Source organism: Columba livia, chromosome 7 (assembly GCF_036013475.1).
Source record: "Columba livia isolate bColLiv1 breed racing homer chromosome 7, bColLiv1.pat.W.v2, whole genome shotgun sequence".
In the NCBI taxonomy this organism is placed as follows: domain Eukaryota; kingdom Metazoa; phylum Chordata; class Aves; order Columbiformes; family Columbidae; genus Columba; species Columba livia.
Genome location: NC_088608.1, coordinates 18,759,811 through 18,782,383, shown reverse-complemented (window position 1 = coordinate 18,782,383; position 22,573 = coordinate 18,759,811). Strand labels below are relative to the sequence as shown.

Here is a 22,573-nt window from a genome sequence, read left to right as displayed (position 1 = left end):
GAATTAACAGCACAAAATAATATCACTTATTTCTTGCACTCCGAGAGTTGCTGAAGACGTGCATTAGATGTTGTACTTAGACCATGTTCTCAAAATCCTTTTTTATGGACAATACTAGAACACCTATAACTTGCCAGCATGGTTATTATTAAATAATTTGTACCTGTGTAATGATTTCCAGCAAAGACTCTAAAATGTTTTGGCATTAAGAGAAGCCACTGAACTTTTTCTGAAGAAAGAACTATTTCTGGTCAGGACCCTATAGGGAGATATTGCTGCCATTTGGGTTTCTCTTGTCTCATCTGGTTCAATTCCCAGTCTCACTTTTTCAAATCTTTTATTATTATGATTATTACTATTATTATTCTTTTTACAGTAAAATACAGAAGTCTAGATTATTATCAAGGCACTCTCTATTCTGCCCATGACTTTTAATGTCCCAGAGAAGAGTATAAGAATACAATTTTTTTGCTCACTTGCTGTATGTAAGCCATCTGCATGGAAAATGAGATCTTAGATATAGATCTAAAATGTAGATCTGTTTTTTTCTTTCTTCTTGTCCTTTTATTCCTACTAAAAGTGTTTGTTTAAAAAGAAGGATGACAAAGCACAGTGATACTCAAAGATACTGAGAAAGCGACTCACCTGACACACTATGGGAAGGGATTTAAGAGTGTGGCCCCAACACCTGTGCTCTGACCATCAGCTCTGCTTCTTATGGTGAGTTGTTTTAAAACCAAGAGTACCTGAGAGATGTGTAAGGAAAATTAAGATCGCATATTGATGGAAAAAATGTAAAATACTCTGAAATATAGGAGATAGGGTGATGGAGACTGACCCCAGTCACCTATTATTTGTGTAATTTTAATTACTCTCCCTTTAATTTAAGCAGCTGACACACACTTTCAGTGGTGTTCACAAAGTTAACAGGGCAGCTGAGTAAGGATTTTAAGGTCATGTTCTTGTCCTTTGGTGCTTACTTTATTTATTAGCTGCTGCATTAATATTCCTATGATTACAGAAATGACCATTTATGTATGTAATGCATCTTACAATAGTATACAATGATGAATATTGTAATATTTATCTCTTAATATGTCTTATCTTCCTTGACTCTTTAGTGCTAAACCCACAAAAATACAACAGCATTTTTATCAAGCTTCTACATTATTTACATTATTTCTTAATTATGGTATGTAGTCATCAGACTGCTGACAACAATTTTCCTGGGTGTCACTCTTTCGTTGATTCCACCTTTCCCAACTGAAATTAAAATATTGACAGAAATAATTTTGCATGAGCAGTGAAAAATTCAGAGAGACATTTAAAGCAGAGGAGCTTCTACATGCTTCTACATTTATCACTCCTATATATGTACATTTGTCTCTGGTTTCCAGGTACATAAAAAGTAATGTGAGCAAAGCTAGTGTGCTGTCTCATCCATGTTATACATGTAGATAAATTATGACACTTAGCTGAAGTTTTGGTGTTTGTTTGTTTGTTTGTTTGTTTTTCCCCCAAAAAAACATGTTTTGTGTTATAAAACCAGAAAGAATCTCACGTTTCTGGTCCACTATATTTTCAGGGTGGGGCAGGAATGAGGACTGGTAGACTATCAATGCACACAGAGTTTGGTCTGTTTTCCCCGTTTATCTGCCTCCTTCTCTACACAGCTCTGTCCTTGATAGACATGGTGCAGGAAGGAGAGACAAACATGGGTCATGGAATTGGCTAGGGACCTGCCTGCAAGTCACAGTAGTGGCTCTCAAAAATAAAGGTTGTCAATAAAAACATCCTCCAAGCACTTGGTTGTCAAGCTGGAGATCGCAGAGGGGTTCTGCATGCAGGAAGAGATGCTGGCAGTGTGGAGATAGTGCAGTTATGGGACAGCCTTGCAGAGCCCATTGCAGCTGTGACAGAGGGAGCTGCCAAGCTGCTGCCCATGGCATTGGCCTTCTGGAGGCATCTCTGGGCATTTGTACCTCTCCAGGCAGGTCCCACTCACCCGCCTCTTGGCCGGACATGAGACCTTCAAAGGGGAAACTCCCACTCCCACCCCTCAGCAGAGATGTGTCCTCAGACAGTGTCATACCCACACGCCTGAGGTCGGTAATCAGAGTTTAAGGCAACGGGTACACTAATGAGGTGTGTCAGAAAAATTGAACCCCTGGACTGATAGCTGTTAAAATATTTCTCATAATTCCTTGTGTGTTTTCATATTTTTTTTTTTTTCCCCTTCATAGACACTATTAATTGCTTTTCTATTTAGAGGCTGTCTTATGATGGACCTTGTAAAACCTCGTAGGTTTTATAAACAACAGTGTGAGTGTGATGTAGTGACACACGCCAGTAAGTATTCTCTATTTTAAATTAATTACAGTGAATTGATCTCATAATGTTAACAAATCTTTTTACATATCATCCTGAAATGTCTATTCAACTTAAACAGCAAGGTTTAGACATTGAGCGATGGGTAATGAGATCATGGTCAGCATTAGGATCTGAAGAGTTATAGAGATATGAAGGGGAGTGTGTTTTCCTGCTGTCAATAAATGTTGTAAATCCTAAATCAGACAACGTTGCAGTAATATTAAGACCCAGCAATCTAAAGGTGGCATGAAACATTCAAGAGCGGGAAGGGGACAGGCTACAAAGAGTCAGAACTGCTTTGCACTTCACAGGGTGTGCGTGTGTGGTCAAGGCAAATTTCAAATACTCTGTATTGTCATCCTTCTATATTTAGTTGTACAACTGTGAGAAAATTCAGTCTTCAGTCCATCATATAAATAGATAGGCCTGTGGAAATGCTTGTCATTTTAATCCCAGTATGTTAATGTCGCCTGTGTGAATATAGATTTCTCAATTAAACTAAAGTAATTTGATGAAAGAACAAGTCTCACAGGCACAAGTAAAGGTTTCAGTAACCACAGCCTCATCTATTTATTGCTGGAGAAGTGTTTTCCACTGGAAGAGTGCATGGCTGAGGCTTAAAGCTGTACATGGATTTTTTGCTCAGATGCACCCCAAACTGTACATGTTTCCATGGGAAAGCTGTGAGTCAACAACTTGGGTATATTATTGAGAGTGTATCTCTACATTCCGTAGAGTAAACTTTCTGAGGCCTCCTTGGAGATAGCCCAGCAATATGGAGCTCCGATGCTTTTTCTGGGATCTCCTTTGATGTAGATCTGTGCTGATTTCTTTCTGAGAAATCTCCAGACCAACAGGCTATTTTAAGGGATAGGACAAAATGTGTGTCTCTAGCCAAAGAATAGGAATCATAAATGGGTGAAATGACCTCATGTTAATACAACCCATGTAGCCTTATCTCCTTATCTACTTACAGTGTTTTATATTTTTAACTACTGGATATTTATAAAAAGTCACCACATCTACTGGCATTTGACAAAGGACACAGTTAAATGGACCTGGCATTTTCTTATTCATGTTGTTGAGCTACTTGCATCAAGGTTCAGGCACCATATGATACTGTGTATTTTATGGTTTGAAAAAATACTTAATTCTTTTGTGGGCAACAAGATCTAACATTTCTTCCTAAGTTTGACTTCTTTTTTATAAACTGAAAAATATTTTTTCCAGTTACTCAGTGATTACTTTCATTTTAGTGTTTCATCTCACACTGGTATGTGCCTTGTTTGCACGTCTTTATGGATACACTTTCCAGAATACATGAGAATTTCACTTTAATTGCATTTTTCTCTGAATTGTACCACATTATTTTCTCCCTTTCTTTAGTTTGTTCATTTTTAGGCCATAAATATTATTAACCTACAGAGATTTGTTTCTGCTTTCTTTAGTTAATTAAAGACACCGTTGGATTTATCTTGTGCTACCACCAGGAGGGCACAACAAGTGAAATATTGTAATACTGGATGGTTCATTCATTAGCATAAAATAATCGGTGCTTTTGAATACCAGCACTTCAATGTCTCAGGTCTGGTTATTTTTGTGATTGTATCTAAGAAGCAGCAACAGCAGAGGGATAAAGAAGAAGGGAGAGACACACTGAGAGAGAAAAAAAGAAAGAGGGAGAATGACACAGCTGTTAAAATTAGCAGGTTTCCTAAGAAAAGACACAGGGAATCTGACAAAAACAAGAGTGCACAAGTTAAGCTTGCCTGAAGGCATATCTAGCTGGCACCTACAACATAACATGGGAGTAAGCTAAAGTAATTCTCTGCTACTAACAGAGACTGAATAATTACAAAACTATTTTTCCTACCTCATGACTTCTCCCTTTGGGGCAAAAACACCAAACAAGCTACCACATAGTCCTAACAAACATTCCTACTGATTCCACTTAATGTTTATTATTGCAAAGTAATGTTATCTTTCCAAAAGGAACAATGCCCCATGACAACATACATAAATGCATAAAGACACATGCAGACATTTAATGCATGTTGTACCTACATGGAGAGAGCTTATCACCAAATGTCAGAGAATACAGATTTCTCCAAAAGCTGCTCACTGTCTCTCTTACTCACCTGGAATCACATTCTGATCTTCCTTCGTCCTGGGACACAGCTCTGCTGTTGGCCCAGACTAGGTGGAAGACTTTGGGTCACCTATAGAGAGACCACTTGCCTAGGCATTATCTTGGGTCTCCTTCAAAACCCTTTTCCCTAGGTATTACTCCACCTTTTCTCTGGGCTTTTCATGATTGTATGAAAAATTAATAGGACTCTGAGCTGTATTGCCTTTTCTCCCTAATTGCATCAGAGTGTAGGAAGGTGAAGCAATGATATAATGGGGGGGCTGAGGCTCCATGCTCAAACCAGGGAAATCCACTTACAGAGGGGCCTCCTCTGTGTACAGATGTAGGGGGTGTGACCTATTTCTAGGAGATTTTTTTTTTCATTTTGGGGAGAGACACCATTAATTCATTCTTCCTTTCTGAGGAATAAAATAAGAACCCAGACACATTGATTATTAATCATTCATTTGTGGACTCTCCTCCCTCTTGACCAATGACATAATCTTCAGTGAACAATATGTATACTGTAATTGACATTTGCACCAAAAAAAATCAGGTTATATTGTATGCATCTACACTAATAAAAACGGTCATCTTTCAAATCCTCCTTTTCAAAGTCTCGTTGAACAGACTTCGATATCTATATAGCATTTGTTTTGACCTTCGTCTCTCTGATCCCTCTGAACAGGGAAACTGTACAGCAATACAATATAATAGAAGCCTACTTTATTAAAACACACATTTAGGCTACAATCTTCAGAAGCTCCAAAGTTAGGTGCACAGGAAGCATCGCATTCATCTGGAGGTTGAGCCTCTTTAGGCTTCACATAAAATGCAAACTACACATGTCAAACTGAAAGTCAGTTGCATAATTGTCTTCTGAACAGCACTTGTTGATGTGTTGTGTAATTGCAGTAACTCAACAGGTCATCCGAAACTGAGTCTACACTTCTGCTTGTTTAAGTTCCTTATTTTTTGATATCACAGATAATTTAATGCTATCTGTTATGGTAATCAAGAGTTCTACACAAAGATCAGTCACTCCTACTAGCAGATGAATCACTATTTTAGCATGTCCTACTTCCAGATTTATTTTTTTTTCCTTTGGTTTGCTTTGCTTTGAGAGAGAATGAGGACATACCAGTAGTTATTTCAATTGTATAAACTCTGTTTTCTTTCATAAAAGACAATCCAGATACACATGAACATCTGAGTAATCAAGAGTCAGACACATACATTATTGTTAGACTGTTTTATGTAGAGATTCTGTTTTGGTTTTAGCAATTCTAATTAAAAAAAAAATATATATATATAGGCTTACAGGAAGCAATTAGCTCATGAGAATTAAGGCTTTCATAAAAATATTAGCCACTAGATGAAATCCTTAGTATTTCTGTTAAAAGAATAACATTTTATTTGTGTTCACGTCTGCTGCAGAGAGCAACTATCTTTGATGCTGATGGAGTGACCATGGAGGAAGTAGCATGGGTCAGTGGAAGACAAAGAATACTAGGAAACAGAACACTTTTGAGCACAGGGAGGGCTTCATGCCATCAGTATGTATTTTCAAAAGTGTGGTAACTGCAGCAATCACACTAGAAAATGCTGCATTTTATTTTTAAACTAGCATCCTTAAAATAATGCATTTACAGAAATTAACTGCATTTTAAAAGTCATCATCTCTTGGATGATGAATCATCAAGCGCTGTTACTATAATCAGTGACTTGCCACAGAAACAAATGCTAAAATGTATGCTAAAATATTAGTCCTAATGATTTTTCTTTGGAAAATATTACTAATATAGTAATTTTAATTAAGGAAGAGTTTAGCGCTTTTTTATTTGCATTACCAATGTTAAACTCTTTTGTTATCGCACTTACACCTCTGTTATTAATGTTAGCCACGGTTTGCAAAGGAGGAAAAGCTAGTTATCAATGAATAATTCAGGCTCCATAACTGTCAGACCTCATTATTTTAAATAAGGCCTGGTAGTTCCAGTTGTAACTGGCTAATTGCATCATTTAAACTTAAACTGTTAGAATATTTCATATAATTCACAATTTTAAAAACTTTTAATACATTCAAAACTACTGTAGTACATAGGGCAATTTGCTTTAAATCAGGCTGAGAGAACAAAGAGGCATTTGAGTTGTGATTTGAGTCCTCAAGTTGTTAAAAGGAAAAGAAGAAAATCTGTGGTGAAATTGATATATCCAGTAGTTAAAATGAAACCCTATCATTAGAGTGAAATGATGTAAAATACTTTCAAAAGTGGAAGTTGAAAAAATTAAACCACCTGAAACTAATGAACTAAATTGTAACCTGACACCTGATGAAGCTCTGTTGCAAGATAGTTCAAATGCTGTCAATGAAAATGTTTCCTTTTGTGTGGCTGTATTCTCTGCTCTGGTCTGTTTCCTGGCAGTAAATGTGAAATTCCCAAAGCACCTATAAATTGATGTCATGGTGAGCGTTAAAAAATTTGAACCACTGTTTTTCCAAAAGGATCCAAGGAATTGTTTTTACTTGTTGATAATTTTAATTTGTGATTAGAGAATTTTAAAAATATCTTAATTTGGTTACCCTTAATAATACAGACTTGATAATGTGAGAAGGAAATACATTTTACATACACTTTTCTTCACAGTATATACCAAGCAGGAAGGGTCAAGCATCATTTATAAACTAGTCTGATCTTAAAATGTTTCTTTTAATCTTTCTCTTTAGCTTTGTTCTCAGATTACATCCAACAGTTTGTTATATGTATCCAGCAACAGTAAAGTGAGAGAGGTTAATCCATACTTTTAAACCCACCTGTTAAAAAGGACAATACAACATAGGCCTGTCCTGAAAGCTATTTTTATGTAGCGCATTAAGACTTGTACACTAAAGGAACATTATCCTCATTTTCCAGATAGGACACTGAAGTTCAAGGTAAGCTATGTCTGATTTCTGTAGTCTCTCTCTCTCCCCCCATACTCCTAAAACAAAGCTAGTTTATCTGAGACTCAGAGTCTGGCTTACAGCTTTAATGGGATGTTGTAAGAGAAAACAGGGTAGACTACCTTAGTGTTGTAAAAATGAAAAAAGCTGTATCTGCTGCCTCTGGAATAAGTATAAGTTGGGGAATGACCTATTAGAGATCAGCATAGGGGAGAGGGACCTGGGGGTCCTGGTGGACAGCAGGATGACCATGAGCCAGCACTGTGCCCTTGTGACCAAGAAGGCCAATGGCATCCTGGGGTGTGTTAGAAGGGGGGTGATTAGTAGGTCGAGAGAGGTTCTCCTGCCCCTCTACTCTGCCCTGGTGAGACCACACCTGGAATTTTGTGTCCAGTTCCAGGCCCCTAAGTTCAAGAAGGACAGGGAACTGCTGGAGAGAGTCCAGCGCAGGGCAACAAAGAGGATTAAGGGAGTGGAGCATCTCCCTTATGAGGAAATGCTGAGGGAGCTGGGTCTCTTTAGTTTGGAGAAGAGGAGACTGAGGGGTGACCTTATTAATACTTACAAATACATAAAGGGTGAGAGTCACGAGGATGGAGCCAGGCTTTTCTCGGTGACGACCAATGGTAGGACAAGGGGTAATGGGTTCGAACTGGAACACAAGAGGTTCCACTTAAATTTGAGAAGAAACTTCTTCTCAGTGAGGGTAACAGAACACTGGAACAGGCTGCCCAGGGAGTTGTGGAATCTCCTACTCTGGAGACATTCAAAACCCACCTGGACACATTCCTGTGGAGCCTCATCTAGGTGTTCCTGCTCCAGCAGGGAGATTGGACTAGATGATCTTTTGAGGTTCCTTCAAACCCCTAACATTCTGTGATTCTGTGAACAACTCCAGAATATTATTTATTTCTTCATTTAATTAAAAAAAAAAAAATAAAAAAGCCACCACAAACCTCAACTCTCATGTTGAAGCTATAAATTTCAGCCCACATATCCATTAAGAACGTCATTAAGGCTGTGGAGGTTACACAGCAAGAGCTTGTATCTTATACATTGTGTAGCAGCCTCGCATTGCTGGATGTCTTGTAAAAGCCACCTCTACATTTCTGTGTCATACTGGTGGTCATTACAGAATACATACAGAAACTGTGTGTGTTCTTGTGTTTGAGAGCAGAATCAGTACAGCACACAAATTAGTTTCCTAGGTTTTCCACATGCTGAAGCTGAGCTGTTTCTGCTTGTGCAAAAAACACATCTAGCAGTAATTGGTCCCCACAGAGATGCAGACTATCATATTCTCACACTCTTCTGAGATCTGTAAACTAAAAGCCCAGGTTTCTTGGGAGATGTATGTCTTCAGAAGACAGACAGCATCAGGTTGAGTTTTGCAAATCTTTGCTTAAGGCATATTTAAGGATCATAAATATAGTATCCCCACCCCTCAATTTTAACCTCCGTCTTCATGGGAGCTTTGCACCCCTTGGGCAGGAGGCAGCATGAGATTTCTTCAGGTAAGTGAATTAGATTTGAAATTTTCCATGTTACCTGTACTCGGACTAGAAAAGTTATAAACATAATTATAGGCCTGGAATAACTTATTTTGTCAGATTTTCTTTTTTTTTTTTTTTTTTTTTGGTTGGTTGGTTGTGGTTGTTTTGTTTTGTTTTGTTTTATTTGTTTGTTTTGCATTTTTTTAATGGTCATTACAAAGAAAATGGTTCTCTCAGAATGTAACAAAGTGATATGCCATAAAATACTAAATAACTCCTGCAGTTAATACTTTGAGTACCAAAAAGAAGTCATGCGATACCTGCTACGGTCAAGTAATTTATTGTAAAGAGGAAGGTAGAAGAGACGTGATCTGACATGATCTTGGTGCCTACAGTCATTTGTAAATATGTTATCATATCCTGATGGATAGTTCAAGATCATCAGCTCCAAAGTCCTAAGCTGTCCATGGTTAGATAGCACTTTCTGCTGGTTAAGACTAGTGCTTTAGTTGTCAGATTTGAGACTGACATTGAGAGGCGGAGGTTCCCAACAGGGTCACAGCTCTGGTACTCGGTGCCTGCAAGCTCCTTTCATTTCAGGGCTTCTTATCATCTTAGCTCTTGTTTGGTTTATTGAATCATTTTTGTTAGGTAAGTTCATCACATTTAACTGTTCAAGGAACCATAGCGTAAACACTTGCATACAATGGATTTGTAGCAAGGATGAACTGGGAAATAAGAGTGCTCAGGTGACATATATTTTTTATCATTGTATTTCCAGTGACATAGAATATTATTCACAACTGTATATAGGCAAGACGAAATAATCTAACAATACTCAATCAAGCTGGAAATTTGTAAGACCCAAAGAAAAGACCATTAAAATAATAATAGTTTTAAACGTCACCATGTTATAATGATATATCTAATTTAAATCCAGACTGTCAAAACTCCATAGTCTTACAGTGTTTTTTTTTCCATGTGTTATCTGATACTAATAGGATACAGTAAAAAAAAAAAAAAAATTAGTAAAACAAGTTGCATTTCAGAGGAAGAAAATATTTGCTCGTCTTGTCTTGCAGTGTCTGGAGACTTCTGCAATTGTTTACTGTGTTCACTTTCTGTAAGCTGTTGTCAACTCAGCTGTCTGAACTATAGCTTCATTTTTAAATATTTTTCTCTGAAAAAATACCAACTAAGTCTGAATGTTTTATGTCTGCAGCCACATCAGATACCACAAAAAAAAGAAGGCTTATTCTTGTCTGTCTTGAAATTACGCAGAGTTGGCTTCACCCTTGTCAAGTGCTGGCTCCCTGTACAGAAGCTGACAGTCAGGCTTAGGGTATGTTAGATGTGTTTCATCAGTGAAAGGAATCAAGTTCCGTTTGTGTACAGAGCATGGTCTTAAAGTCAGTGATTTCAATGACAAAAAAATAAAATAAAATAAAAAAGACATCTTTTTTTCTTCTGAGCTATAAACACCTGGTTGAAAAACGCAGAATAACCAGAGACACACCGTAAGTGGTAGGTGCAGATACAGAGGGTAGAGTGTTCCTATTGCGCATATTCATCCTGAAGGGTCATTCAAAATGCCTCTCTACAAAAAAGCCTGAATGTAAATAATGTCAACTGTCTATGAAAGCAGGCGATTTAGGTCACTGAGCAGTGTACATTGGTTAAATTATATTATTCCTTCAAATACTTATCGTACATCTGAGCTATTCACTCGTTAGAGTGAAGAGAGGCAAGGAGAAAAGAAGCTTGTTTTACTTTGCTTGTCTATAGAATCTTCACTATGGAGAACCATCCACTGCTTTAGAAAAGAAAGCAAACAAATGGAGGCATGCAGTGCCATTGAATATTATAAAAAAATGTTTGGAAAGAATTACTGCGCATGATCTATCCAAAGAGAAAAAATAACCACAAATGAAGATACTGAGAAACTAACCACAAGAAGATACTGAAATGTATGTGAGCATCACTTGAGAGCTATGAAAGAGTGATGCAGGGTTTTATTATTGGGATAAAAATATCACCAAATGTCTCATAATTATTAGATCCCTTCTTATTGCAAGAAAGAAACAGACCTGAGGGGCAGAGAAAATTAAAAAACAAAACAAAACAAAACAAAACAAAAAACAGCAAGAAAATCAATTGAAAATCCATTTTTGGAAGGATGTATAAAAGCTGGAAATTGGGCTAAATTTCAGGCTTTAAAAGTTACGATTTCAGAATTTTGATTGAAATCAGGCAGAAGTTTTGATCAAGTACCTTGAAAATCCCTTCTAGTTTTTCTCCACAGTGATCAGCAATTAGATCTGCACAAGTGGACCAAGGAGACTTGTGAAAATACAACTATTGACAGCCTTTGCAGAGGAGAGGGATGCCATGCAAGAGACTCCCTCAACAGTCAGATGTAGTTACAGCCTGTCTTGGGGACAGGGACAGGGATTCTGGTGGTAGCTCTGTCAGGGGACACAGGGGACACAGGTCTCTCGAGCCATGTTGACCCGCCAATCGACAGGACCTTGCAGACCAGTCCAGGCTGGCTGTGGAAGGCTTCCCTCATTACAGACAGCTGCTTGGGATGTCAAGGCAGGGCAGCAGCTTTGAGTCAGTGTGGCATCTGTTGTGCAATGTGGCTGCTCACCAGCTTAGAAATCCTGTAATCAAATGTATCTCAGCATGGAGAGATGCTGTTACTCTTCTCTGTTTTAGAGCAAATTAGAGAGAACTCAGCTGTGGCTAAATACTTACTGCTTCTTACAGTGTTTTCAACACAATCCTCTTGTGTGTATGTGCATCTCACCTGTGAATATTCCTGCACGCATATTTTAAGTAGGGAAATACTCAACAACAGATGCATTGAGGATAGTTCTTCTGCCAATTACAAAGCTACCAGGAGTGCTGTAGTTGAACTCCGAGTATACAGCAGTGAGCTGAGGTAGGGAACAATTTTTGACATAGCTGGTCACAGCTGACATTTCTGTTCTTGATCCACTGAATCATCTGAATCCTGCAAGAACATTCATCATGGAAATAGTCTGAGACAGAAAAATAGTCTGAGCTCTCCTACAGAATCTATTCTTGACCTAATCTGCGATGTTAAGAAAGGGCTCTGATAGCTACATATATTCTCTTCACTCATAAATAATAGGGTGCACTGTTTACTCGTCCTAGTCCTTGTAGTTACAGTGGGATTGTCACTCTTTTATTAGTTACTTTTGCACTTTCTGATGTTCCTGTAAAACAACTTTCTGTTTCAGGAGATGTGCCTGTCAAGGAAGTGGGCAGAAGGTGGATGGCATGATGGGTGGCTTCCAACACTTTGTTTATGTCTCCACGGGCTGGAAGTATTTTGTTAACTCTGCACTCTCAATGTGGATCAGTCACTGCTGCCAACATAAATATTTTCAAATTTCACTGAGAATTGCTGCAAAGCTACAGGAGATTTTCTGCCTGTATGACTGAGATTGTGTCTCCTTTGATTTCAACTTGATTTAATTTTGTACAAGAAGAGACAAATACAGGAAGAGTGATAGTGCAGCCCTCCAACTTGCATTATTGATACTTCCAAAGTGTCCAGTTCAAATGGGGGCAGAATGTTAACAGAACTGAGAGTATCAGTGTAGTGGCCGAAGGACAAAAATAAGCTGCCTTTTTGATCTTTACTGGTCAACAAAAGCATGCTTTGCTTGCTCCAGGAGTCTTTCATGTGAGAGAAAATGGACAGAGATGAAAAAACACGTCTGATCTGGCGCTTTAGCAAGCTGTATTTTCTTACACCCACAGGAGATGAAGATTTCTTGCCTTTCAGAATAATGGACAGACATAAACCAGAAGTTTCTTTCTGCAATGTAGGAAGTCACTGATAAAGTTTATTCCATGTATAAAACATGCTCTGTATGCAGAGTTACTATCCTTAAATACCTGGCTTCCACTGAAATTAGATTGGTTAGAAAATTGGAGGTTCTGGGCATAAACAAGATCCTCAGCTCTCCAAATGGATCACAGTCTGAGTTTTAGAAAAACTGTTTAGTACACATCATCACTTGTCTGGCAGATTTTGTTTGGAGAAGCTGGATCAGGAGACCTGGAAGCTTGATAGATTGTTCTAACCACTGACTTGGAGTACATATGGCTGAAACTGAGCAAATAATTAAAAATGATTTTTCAAATAAATTTAGTTTCTTATTTATTTCCTGAATATAAAACACCTGTAAGCAAATAATTAGTTCTGTTCATTCACTAATTGTTCAAGCTAATATTCTTCATGATTCTTTAGTTACCTTAGTATGGAGTGATCAGAAATAATTTGTTGAAGTATTTGCATTAAATATTTGTCCCAGCTTGCATGAGCATTGCTGTCATAGTGAAGATAAGAAGATGGGGAAATCTGTGAGGCTTTGGTATTTTCAGGCAATGGGAACAGATTAGGGGCAAGAAAGAGAAAATGAGAATTAGGGGATTTTAGAAAAATAAACCTGTGAACTGCTCTTGTTTTTCATGGCAGAAAAAGAGGGATTTTTTTTTTTTTTTTTTAATTTCAGTTCATTTACTTCTCTCATGTTTAGATCCCCTGTAACAGTCTGTTTTTCTCTGCAGTTCACTCAGGTAAGGGGCAAAGCTGTACCCTGCTGCCCCTGGGCTGGACTGGAGTGCGGTGCAAAGTGAGGAGCAGGTGAGAGAGAGTTTTATGGGAGAGGAGGTGGCCAACTGAAGTTTCTCTTCTCTAAATTTTACCTTTTTCATCCTGCTTGACATTTCTCAGAGTGAGCTGTATTACAGATTAGTAGCCTATGGCAGTAGGCTCCAAAGATGAGATTTTAGCGTGATATGGTACACCAGCATGGCAGGGGCGGGAGCAAAGAATATGTGTGAAAAATTGAAATGACAAGGGCACATTGATAGCTTGGTTGTGGGAGTGGCCACAGTATTTTGTTGCATTATAATTAGAGATGGGCCAACTAGTGTGAATGAAGCGAGAGCCAGTTGGAACCTTCATCCACTCCACTAACCAGACCAAAGAGGAGCCCAAGGTAAGGCTGAAACATGTCTAGCACCAGTTGTTTTGGTTTTTCAGCTTTTATGTAATGATCTTCAGCTTCTAATAATTTAGCTCAGAACAGAAAGTGGGAATCTAGACAAATGTTCAGGACACGCACCCAGTCTAAAATCATTCAATCTGGAAAACTTGATAAAGACAATTTCATACCATTCCCAGCCTCCCATCTGTAACAAAGAGCTTCATATCCTTGTTAATAACCATGCTGTTAACAGAACGAAACCAAGTCTGTAAAGCTTTCAAATTTCAGCACAGGGTTATTTTAATTATGAAGTCTTCAGTTGAGATGCCAAGCTTCTGTCAAAGGGTGCATGTAAGAGAGTTGTCTGCATACATGGGCTTACAGTGGAAACTGCATTGAAGTAAGCATACGGTCCCTCTGTCAGCTGTTTCTCTTCTCTTTGGTTTTATCCTGTGAGAAGTAGTTTTACATTCAGATTCAGACTACAAGGGATTCTACGAAAGCTGAATTTCTGCACTGGCCATGCTTATTCTGCAGGATGTCACACTCCCTGTGGTGAGGGCTAAATTCTCCCTATTTTGCGCAGCCTCTGTCTAATGCAGACAAAATTCCTCCTTCTCACAAGGATTCCAGGAGAAAGCAAAGGCAGAGAGCAAGGGCAAGTGGAGACAAGCAATGCAGTTTACCTTGGACTCCCTGTTTTGAAACACTTGTCAAACTCAGGTAAAAGTTGTGGTTTGGTTGAATAAGAAAATACATATTCAGCTTGTTTCTGAAAAGTGCAGTAAGAAGTGTAGGGTTCCCCTCCTCCTTTTGCATTAATTATGTCACTGCTCAGTTCTTATTTACAGGTTTTCATTATGATAGAGTGGGACAGAAATATATAGAGGAGCCTAGCGTGTGTCGAAGTGACTTTAGGAGTCACTAAAATAAGTACCTATACTGGCATGGGAAACTTTTTTCCTGACTGTTTTCACCCTCAATGTGCTTTACAGACCTGAAAGCTTCCATCAGTTTGAACTGTGACAATGCAGAGTAGAAAGCAACTTTTCCAGCTGAGGCTGCAGGGAATGCTCTGCAACGTGGGGACTGGAAGCATCAGGATGAGCAGAACTTCTCACCCATATCTCTTCCTCTGGAAAAAGAGTTGCGTGTTAACTTGTTTTCACTTCCTTTCTTTTGTTTGTTTGTTTGTTTTGATTTTTGGTTTTTGTTTTTTTCTTTCCTCTAGAAAAGTGTATAGCAGTGGAAAAAAGTCTGCCAAAGACTTCTTTTCTCTCACCTGTTTACCTGTAGATAAATTAACCTGACCTACCACTGATGAAAATTTTCTACAGGATGAAAGCAGAAACTGGGATAAACACGAAAAGAAGAGGAAGAACAAATCCTGTAGTTTATTATTTTCCCTTATTATTTTCTTAATGCTCTGGACTTCCTCATTCCAGGTGTGTCACCACAATTAAAAGGACACTCTAGACAAGGTTTTGACCAATTCTCAGCCATTTCTGTAGATTAAATGATATTTCTGAAAATCTAAAAGATTATGCAAAACTTTAGAGCTCTGTCCATGTGAGCTGATGCCTGCAAACAGTGTCAAATGAACTCCTTACTTGGTGCTTTTTTTGACTTCGTAGTTACCTCAGTCCAATTTGTTATTGAAATGGATTTATTTGTATGGAAAAAAAAAAACCCACAACAAGAAACAACACAACAACAACAACAAAAATCAACCAAACACAAAACCCAAAAAGCATTATGTGGTTGCATATTTGATACATAGATACTGCTTTCTTTTTTCAGGGAGTTTAAAGAAGATGCGTACTTTGATGTTACTGAAGCTTGTGTCATAATCATCAAATGGACTTCATGCCAAATAAACCAGATGGAGCTTTCAAGTAACAAACTGTATTTATTTGTTATATCTGTGACCTATTTGTCATCATTTGAACTTTTCATAGGACAATGTAAGAAAAAAGATCTGCTCCCAGACAAAAAAGGGAGCAATTAGGAGCTCACACCTTATTATCTGACCTAACAGCACAAACAGATGATGTGCAATCAGCAAATTACATTACCCAACTCCAGCTGGAAGGGATTTGCTTGATGCTTTCTACTGGTACAGGAGGTAGCATAAATGGTTCCTTCATCTTCCTGTATCATGAAAAATTTCAGAGCATTTCTATTTATCTGTGCAAATATTACTTATTAATTATACTTGATTGCATTGCTATATTAGCATGTTTCTTTTCTCTATTTCTTTGCAAGAACATGTTGTGTAGCTTTGCCTGCATTTATCTCAAATTGGTTTTATATACGTTTGTATATACTGTGTTGAATCCTGCCTGTAGTTAGAGAGAAGCAAACAGAAGGAGATGGATAAATAGCCAAAATGTGTCACTTTTTTGTATGAATAATGACTTATGAAAAAGCCTTACAGCTATGACTTGCTTTGGCCTTCTAGAGAGATGGGGAGAGGTAGAGAATATATATAAAGGAAAACAACTCTAATTTAAACTGCTGTTTTGTTTTGTTCTGTTTTCCTAAATGTCTCTTCTCTCTCTCTCTCTTTTAAATTCTTTTTTCAGTTTTGTTTAGGTTTTGGTTGTTGCTGTTGTTTTTGTTTGTATAGTGGTAGTCCCTGTCTTCTCTGCTAAGTGAAGGTAGGCAATCCAAAATAATACTCCTCTCAGTTTCTTTCAGCATACAAATGTATCAGAGCTACTTTATGAAAAAATATTTTGCTTCTCTGAAAGCAACTTTTGAATAAGATCTGATTTTTGTCTTATAATGTGGGATGTTACTGGAACCTCATGCTAATGAACTGAAAGAATTGTAAGAGGAGGCTTTTGTACTTGATGTTGTAAATACATTCAATATGTCGCTGCAATTGATTCTATCTCTATTTTTTCCAATAAAGCTTTCTAACCATTGAAGGACTGGCTTTAAGACTGAGATATAAGGACCCTTCCATACAGTTTAGATTCTATATGAGAAGTTAATACCTGAGCACTGGGAAGTCACCTCTGTGGATTAGTCTGGTGGACTCAGCCCAGTCCTACTCACCTCTCCAAACCCAGTGCTATAATCAGCAAGTCTCTACACAGAGTTGAAGAGTTAAGCAATCACAAAGACTTAACCATCAACCTGACCTTTAAGATCCCTTCAGAACAGGTTTGATCCACACTGATTTACTTTATCTCTCAGACCATCAGATCTGTACTAAAACCCTGATTAACCAGAAGTCATTTTTTGATGACTTGTGTTAGCAAAGTCCCATGGTCCAACGTGAAAACCATGGGTGAAAGTCACACCTTACTGAAGCCAAAGGGAGAATTGCTTTCAATGGAACTGGGATTTCACCCAGCAAACCCAGCCAACGTTGTTTGGGTCCTACCTGCATCTGAAGGCATGTGAATCCTTCTGTGATGCCCATCATATTATTATGTAAAATGTATCTTACAAACTACTATGATGTCTTCATGACACTAATGTACATTTAAAAATAGTAGTTTTTATCAAGAAACATACAACAATGACATAAATTATTTACTGGGTTACTACAAAATGCTCTGTCGCCTGACATGATAATTATATTGTTCTGTCATTCCTTTGGTAATGAAAGCCTTTACTTGTAAGTTATTTTTTACTGAACCAGATGAATACAATGTATCAAAAAAAAAAATAAAGTAAAAACATCAGGCAGCTGCAAATAACATGGATGCTTATGGTAGTCACAGAAGATTATCCTTGGATTTTCCTAAGTACTTCTGAGTAACTTTTGTCATTTAGTTTCCTCCCTTATAGTTCCTTCAAATGGCATTTCCATAACCAGCCATCTTCTGAGGCAGATGAATCATCTGCCTTTATAACTCCTCCTGTTTTTGACTCTAGGCATACTTTCGTACCAATCACTTGATCCAAATAGATTGGATTTTTCCAAAAAAGCTGGGAACTAGATCACTCCTGTAGTAATGGCGGTGAAGCACTGATATGTGTCTGCCTCACTATACGTCAACTATATGTAACAAATTATGCTTATTCTGATTTGACTCTTTTTCTGTCAGGCAGGAAATTTTATTTACTTAGGAGACAAAAACAATTTTGAAATACCTACACCTATGTTCCTACTCCAGATATTGAGGATGGGATAGGACAGAGTACTAGGAAGTGTATGGAAATATATTCCTAAAAATCACAGAATAATACCCAACCCAGTTAAAACTATAGAAGACAAAGTTCCAAGCACACCTTTCCCAAAGCAATGTCATATGCTACACACGACCCTGTCATTGGGTTTTACACTGACATGATGCTCCAAGTATGCCATAAACGGGTATGTTCTCAGACATGATGCTTTATGCAAAGCCATTTCCTTTTTTGTGACATGCAAAACTAAAGAGGTTTCTTCACATACGACTTATTCAGCCAGAAAGAGAAAGAAATACAATTTGATCTGATGTCTGTTAGTAAAAAGAGAGCAACTTAAAATGTAAATGATTAAGTGAAATACTTCTGGAAAATTTAGAATTGGAAACAAAAAAAAATCAAGTATTTTTGAATGTATTCATTTTTATATATTAATATCAAGTATACAAACACATACATACATTACTATATAACTATACATTTACTATAGTTGATACAATATAGATATGTAATTATTCATCTATATACATATATTACAGAATATGTTATCTAGACTATATAAAACTATTGTATATAATTATATATGTGAATATATTATATTCATTTATGTAATATATTCACATATTCCCTAATGAATGATACACTGTATCCCCCAGGCAGGATTTCTAGGATATTATTACATGGTGCTAGCATGGGTATATTCTGCAGGCACCAGTTTGCCAGCAAACACACTAATCATGGAACAAAGTGGTATAGAATCTCATATTGACGTTTTGCTTTTTAAAAGGAAGTAACTGACAGCAAAGCATATTTCAAGGTCTGGTTGCCAACATACTCAATTAAACAGAATTTGGAGGAGGAGAAGGAGGAGGGAGATGGCTGGAAAGTCCCAGTCATACTACGAATGTCAGCTATCTGTTGTCAGAGACCTGGTGACGTTGAACCAAACTGTGAAATATGTCTAATTCTTCTAACATTGCTGATGATGTAGCACCAGATTTCTCTGTGTGTGTGTGTGTATGTGTGTGTGCTTGTGTGCATGTGACTCCTTTTGACCATGACAGGTTTTCATAAATCTGGTGTCTTTATAGAACACATGACTTGTGTCACCACTGGTACAACAAGAGAAATCCATCACGGATCAAAGTGCCAGGAGAAGTCCTATTCACTGTATAAGTCCCACTTAAGCTTTCCAAATACAGCTTGAGTGGAATTTAAGTGGGCCATAGGCTATGTTTTGCTCCTACACTTGGACATGAATTTTACACTGTGAAAACAAACTAAAATATAAGGCATTTTCTAATGGAACACAGAGCTACCTGAAGTCACAAGGCCATCCAAAGCCAGATATCTTTGCCAGTATTTTACCTTGAATACAGTGTTATTTTTTCTAGAACACAAAGCAAAACAATAAAACAGTCCAATATGATTTTAATACGTTTAACACTGGACCTTCAACCTACATGCTATATTATATTTATCTGAACATGGTTGTCTATACCCTTCTCAGATCACAAGCTCCTTGAATAAGGATCATGCCCATCTCTTTGTTTATACATTGCTTAGAGTGCTGTAAGCTAAATGAAAACATTTCTTCTGTGTAAACAATATATAAATATAAACATATAAGTATTAGTTTATAGGATTGTGTTTCTTCACTGTAATGCTCCCTGCCTTAAGAAGTCTCTTCAGATAATATTGCAATATTCTTTTTTCCCTCAGCATATTTAAACACAATACTAACTGCTATTTGTAATGTGTGTCTTATAATAAATAAAAGTGTAGGACCCTTTAAAATAATTGTAGAGTGAAAAAAAACTTGAAACTTGACTAATAATTTGAAGGCTATAAAGACGTTTATGTCACCCTGTTCTTTGCAATGAGCAAAATCTTTTTTGTGATTGATTCCAGTAAAGATTCTAACACCTGCCTTCTTTCCCAAATCTTAAACATGTTTATTTACTCAGCATTGTAGCCTACTATACTCTTTTTTTAATGCACTAACATAGGAAACTGCATCTCTGGAGACCGAAAATCCCCACTGAGCTGCTTTGAATCACCTATGTGATGCTAGAGATCTTTTTTATTCCACTGATATTAATTTTTCCCTATTTCAATAAAACAATGGAAAAAAAAATACTCTGTTCATCAAGGCACATGTACCCAATTTCATACAATATTTCATTTGAAATTGTCTCATTTTATTCTCTCTGATTCTGTTAAAAAATCACTATAGTGGGAAAAAGTCAAACTAGAGATTATATTAGGCCAAGGCAAATGGTATTCACCTTTTATAGTCCCTATGTTTTATAATGAAGATACTTCATTGAAACAATGATGCATACTTCAACAGTTCCCTGGAGAGCAGTGAATCCTGTTTGGAGAGATTCATGAATATGTGCATTAGCACAATCCAACTGGAACTTGCCCTTAAAAACGAACCACAAGAGAAGATGATCAGTTCCCGCTTATGTATATAATCAGAAGGTTATCATATTATCCCCCCCTCCACAGGGAAAAGCAGATGCATATTCTTCTACCACTTTAAGATGAGAAATGCCAAAGGAAACAACAATCTCCCCCTCTTTATGCTCCCAGCAACATTTGCTGTATGAATCCAGAAAGACCTTTTAGAACAAGAGGAGGAGAATATATGATGAGTGTCTCTAAATGAGAATTTATTTTGCATATGACTACTCATAGTGTAAACCTTTTTTAAAAAAATACATCTGCATTAATTTAGTCAAGGCCATCAATAAACCTGAAGTGAGTTCAAAGACTGCTATAGACGGCAGAGAGATGAGACAAACATTTCACAGAGTCAAGGCTTGCAAAGATATACACGAAGCTCTGTGTCCTGAAGATGAATGAGGAACACTTGGCAGTTCTTGAAGCAGTAGTTTATTTAAAGTACAAAGAATTCTGTGAAAAATACTTCTGGCCAGCAGTTGGTGCCCAGCTTTCAAGAAAAATGGCAGACCACCACTAAGCTAGTGACAATGATAAAGAATAGCCACATAGATTTGCAGATTTATCTTTAGGTTTGTAGCAACTTCAGCTCTATGAAAAAGAGTATAGCGATGAGACTCCTCACTACTTTTGAAAACAAACTAAAAAAGAGCTATTGCCTTATGATGGTGCGTATTATTAAGTGGTCATCATACATACCAGACAGTAGTAATAAGCTTTATCATCCAAAATGAACAATCGTTTTATCTGAGCTTGGAAAGATTAAACAGTGCACCAAAACAGGAAACAAAAATCTAAATTGTCAAACACCTTCTGGGTAAAATGTTCTACTGCCTTAATACCACCTCTGCTACACCTCCTGAGCCTGTAACACCTGTACCCATTTCTATTGGTAGCTAATTGTGCTAAATGCAAAATAAGGTTTTCTTAAAATATTTCTTCAATTTTATTATGGCTAGGAAAAATTCTGATGCTACTGACTGGCATATTTAATTTGAGTTGTCAAACAGTCATTACTAAGGCATCTGTGAAAATGAATTTGGAGAAACTCTTTACAAGATGTGGCTTCCTCTCACCAACAGTCACAAAGGTTGTAGCTTTTTTTTTCTTTTTTTTCAAGCAATTATCAGAAGTCCAGCCTTGTCCTTTGCAGACCAAAGCTCCTGCACACAAAAGCTTTCTGGATGTTTACGGCCTTTTGTGTGCTAGAAGCAAAAAATCACTGCATCTCTGTGTACTACTTTTTTCACTTTAAGGGGGAACACATTATGCCTTCTAAATAAGATATATAGAGGAGGCATAATTATACCCTCTAAAGAGGATATAATCTCATAATTGTGCAGTAGAGCTATCCTCAGATTGCACCACAGACCATTCTTGCACACCTGATAAATTAACACCGGGCTCAGCTTCTAGTTTGAGGGTATTAGTTTTACTTAAAAGTTGGTTGAATATTGTTGAACACGTGTTTATGATCATGTGTTTTCGTGTGTATGTAGTGCCCTGTTTATCAATGCAGATCTGCTTATCTGGTTAGCTTTTATACATGTATGCACAGATACGCAGAAAACAAGCACTGGAAACACTCAGCTTATCTTTTTTCCACAGCTTATAATGGCTCTTCACCGTACAAGAAAAAGAGAAACACCTTTTTTTTTTTTTTCTTTTTTTTATGGAGGGCTAGGGGGAAAGGCTAGAAGGTTTATTTTTCTTAACTTGTGGTGGTGTGTCACATTCAGCCGTAACATTGCAGCTATTACCATATGTCATCAAATAACCACCATAAGCAGATGTGCTGTTTCTCCATGGTGATCCCACACTGAAGTTTAGAGACCAGGAGCAGTGTGATACCTGTTCCTGGCCCCACATGGGCATGCACATGCCCATGCACAGTGCAAGAAACTGTTTAGACGAAAGAAATATTTCAGCATAATGAATAATTCACCTCTCCTAGGTCTGTCTTCACTGGGTGCATTACTGCACAAAAATATTTGCA

General features: G+C 37.4%; 1 long non-coding RNA gene across 4 annotated transcripts in view; it reads right to left on the bottom strand.

Moving 5' to 3' along the window:
• Positions 1-22,573, bottom strand: part of LOC110360561 (uncharacterized) — an 83,925-nt gene that overhangs the window by 24,898 nt on the left and 36,454 nt on the right. For 2 of the 4 annotated variants that reach the window (XR_002416518.2, XR_002416516.2), the window contains exon 2: positions 646-746. The exons of the other annotated variants lie outside the window; for them this stretch is intronic. This is a non-coding gene — a long non-coding RNA (uncharacterized LOC110360561). The remainder of the gene's footprint in view (positions 1-645; positions 747-22,573) is intronic. 4 annotated transcript variants of the gene reach the window in all.